This window comes from Sceloporus occidentalis, unplaced genomic scaffold, assembly GCF_023333645.1.
Source record: "Sceloporus occidentalis isolate IW3139 unplaced genomic scaffold, rSceOcc1.0.p SCAF_1, whole genome shotgun sequence".
NCBI lineage: Eukaryota > Metazoa > Chordata > Lepidosauria > Squamata > Phrynosomatidae > Sceloporus > Sceloporus occidentalis.
In genome coordinates this window covers 101,032,014-101,035,949 of record NW_028316981.1, presented here as the reverse complement: position 1 = coordinate 101,035,949, position 3,936 = coordinate 101,032,014, and positions in this window count along the sequence as shown.

Here is a 3,936-nt window from a genome sequence, read left to right as displayed (position 1 = left end):
TTCTATTAAACTGTTTAAGTAAAATCTGTGATTAGCAATAGGAGGGCACAACCTAGTGCGGGAGCAACTGAGGCTCCACCAGACCCCCTACTCATCTTCCCCTGGGCAAACACCAGAGCCCCAAAGAGAATCCAAGTAGCTGGGTCATTCCCCAGCTAGTCCTGCAATGGAAGGCACACCCAGTGAATCCCTCCCTCAAACTGTAGGCCGAAACAAGATGGCCTGAAAAGGGTGGACTGGAGCTGTCCTGGAGCTGATTCCTCCAGCACTGCAGCAACCACACACTGTGGGCCCAATCCACCCTGGAGACAGCCCAAATAGGAGCAGAAAAGATCTGTTCCTATTCGGGCTGGTAAAAAGCCACCTTAGCTGGCCCAGTTACATCCCCAGGGTAGCTTCAAGCTGCTCTGGTGGTGTGCTGTGTGTAAACGCCATGCTCCCAGAGCATCTTGAAGCCACCCATGTCTGGTTGGCCATGGTGGCTTCCAGACATCTTGAGGGCATGCACATGTAGATCTCATGCCCCCAAGCCATCTGGAAGGTGGCTTTACTGGACTGTCTGTTTCAGCCCCATGTGACTTAAAGTGAAGGCACTGTCTTTGGGCCAAGCCTAAGGGTAGCCTTTTCCCACAACTTCCCTGGTCCCACAACTTAAAGAGGCAGTTCCAGGGGCCAATCCTTCTCCAAAATGGGTGCCATAGGTGTTAAAATAATCTTACTTTCTTCCCCCCATTACCTGCCATGGACAAGGGGCAAGTGTCTGCTTAATCTCTTTCCCCCATTAGACCAGCCAACATGGCTCTCACCCCTGTTGAAAATCACCCGAAAACTAGATATCACCCTCCTCAGTGAGGTGAACACCATCAGCTCTGTAAAGCTCAGGCCTCTGAAATACTATTTGAGGATGTGGTTTTAAAAATGGCCCAAGTCTTTCATCAATTCATTCTTAACATCCCTATTGACCCATCTATGGGCCCTATCCAGACAATGTGGATCACCCTCACCCTGCCAAATCTGGTTGGGAAGAATGGCTGACCATAGTAAATGCGCCCTGGACCATTGAGCTTGGATAATTTGAGAGTCATGGACTGCTGGGAGAATCAGGGCTTTCCCCTTCAGCAAACCAAGGTCATTACCCCCATGGTGAATGACAAGAAAGTACCACAAAGGCTTCTTGTACTTTCCAAATAACAAATGACACAAACCATGCCATCATAGGCCCCTCTTCCCCAGCCACTCATCTGTGACTTGGTCACTCAAAACAAAAAACCCGCTTCATTCATAAACCGCTTCATACTGAACTAACAGTGTCTAAGCGGTTTACAAAGTGTAAGCTAATTGCCCCCAACAATCTGGGTACTCATTTTAGCAACCTCAGAAGGATGCAAGCCTGAGTCAAGCTTGAGCCCTTTTGCTGGTATTGAACTCGCAACCTTATGATTTTGAGTGAGTGGCTGCAGTACAGGCATTTAACCACTGGTTAAATTTAACTCAGGCCCAGTTGCAACCTGAATAGCATGTTCACACTTGACATGCTGCCCAATAGACACGCTCTGCCTGCAGATTAAAACATGGAACCACTCCAAGCAGAACCTAGAATCTGAAACACAATAACACTAGTGAACAAACCACCCTTAACTTTAGAGTGTGAATAGAACTCCCATAGCCCAAGCCAACCAAAGACCACCACTGACACAACTTCTGAATGGTGCCCTTGTCCGTGCCCATTGCAGATGCTACCGAGGCAGCTCCAATACTAAAAGAATGAGTCCCAGATCAAAACTCACTCTGGACCAAACTAGACAATGTCTAAGCAGTAACCACTGATATTGGGTATCTGGTAAAATGTGAATTATCTGCATGGCAAAATAAGGGACCAACTTGAGAGCTCCTAACCTGCAAAAATTACAACAATGGTAATACAAGCATAATGCCCTATCATTGCAAGGGCCCAATTGCAGAGTCATGCTAGTTTTCTTCTGGTCTGTCTTAGGGGCTCTCCAGACTGCCCCAAAGGGACAGGCTGGAGGTGCCCAGTTTCCCTCTGGAGGGACTCTACAGCGGCCAAACTGTGCAGCATCCCTCCAGACCAAAAAGAGCTTGGAAAAAACAGGTTATTTTTGGTGCACTGTGACATGTCCACGATGCAAGTGTGGCACCTGGAGGTGTGGATGCGGTGCCTCATTGCATCGTGTACGTGAGCCACATATGGACAATGCCATGTAAAGATGGTGCTGGCCATGCATGTTAGGGTTTTGGAGTGTGCAGATGTTGCACTCTCCAGAACCCTAAAATTGGCCTGAGAATGGCGCTTTCAGTCTGTCTGTCTCAGGCCTTAGAGAAATTAATAGTAAGGACTGCGTGATGTTTAAGCATCTGAACATCCCTCAACTCAAGTGCCTTACCAGAGGTGTCCCCCTAGATGCCACCATTAACTCATTAACTTACAAAGCTCCTAAAAAAGGAGTAAAGGAAGCAGCATGAAACAGCAAAACCTCACAATATGAGAAGCAGAAACTAGCCCCAAGACTACTCAGTACAACCAGAGGGAGAGGTCCATGGCTATTGAGCACCATGTCCAACTGCACTGTATGAATTCTAAAAGAACCTGTGCTATGTAAAAAAAAACCCTTAGCATTAAAAACCAGGGCAGACAATCTGCCTTTAATGGATTATGGTAACAACACCTTTTCCTTGAGGTAAACACAGAACTATAAAATATCAGCTACCAGCAAAGGCCTACTGCTGCCTGAAATGGGTAAATTCCCTAAGATAACTTTTCCTAAAGTCTCAGGCAAGCGACAGACTAATGGCCCTCACTATCTCACCCTTCCAAGCTTTCAGAGATATCTGGTGTCATTGGGTCCAGTAGGAGCATTATACGTGGGGTGAGTTGCCCGAAGCTCTCCATCTTTTTATAGGAAAGAGTGTTGGTGATGTTGCTCACTCCTACTATATGGAATGCCATAATCAAAATGTTACACTGTAAACATTGTAGGATTAAAGCCCTAACTAAATGTACAACTTGCCCAGACCAAGAAGATAAAGGATTGATTGCCTGTACCGTGGCTATATTGTCACACCAAAAATGCACAGATGAGTTAGCCAACTCCTCTGCCCAAACCCTGCCCAATAGACTGCTATCAAAATGGCAGGGGGCGGGGGAGATATAAGTCAGCTGTAATGCTAGCCTGAACCCAGACCTTGGGCCAAGTCTTAGAACACCAGCGACCTCAGAAATAAAGTCAGAAATAAACACCTAGCTCCTTTGATAGGAAACAAAACTCAGTCATCAGATATGCACACTGACCAGTCTCAAATTATCCAGCAAATAAAATAAGCATCCAAATAATGAATAATTCTTCTCTGTCTCGTCTTCTTCCCAAGGGCCCAGAAATGTACTGACACTGAACTTCTCAAACACAGAACAAGATGCCAAGAACCCAACAGGAAAGGCCCATGCAAAAGATGCTTTCAAATGAGAAGCCCCACAGTTCAACATCATCAAGCTAAAAGATGAAATGAAAGAAGAGAAAATCTGTAAACATTAATTGAGCTTGGACCCTTTCAGAGTTGGGGTTTATTCTATATGACACAACAACTAAAATCATCTTCTATACATTTGAAAACTAGCAATGATGGGTGTCCCATCATAAAGATAATCCATAGTTCTAACCATCTACATCAGGATTGGACAACTGGGCAATCTTTGCCCCCAAATGCCTCTGACTCCCTGGAGACCTGGAAGAAACATCATATCACTTCTGTTTGGGGTTTGGTTGAAAGTGAGCCTTTTGTTTTGTTGTGGAGCTTTCTGGGGAGTGGGGACCAAATCTAAGCAAACCTCTGTAGTTTTAAGAAATTTTGCAGCAGTTAAGCTATTTTTGGATGGTGATGATGATGATGACGACGACGACAACGATTTTGCACCTAGGG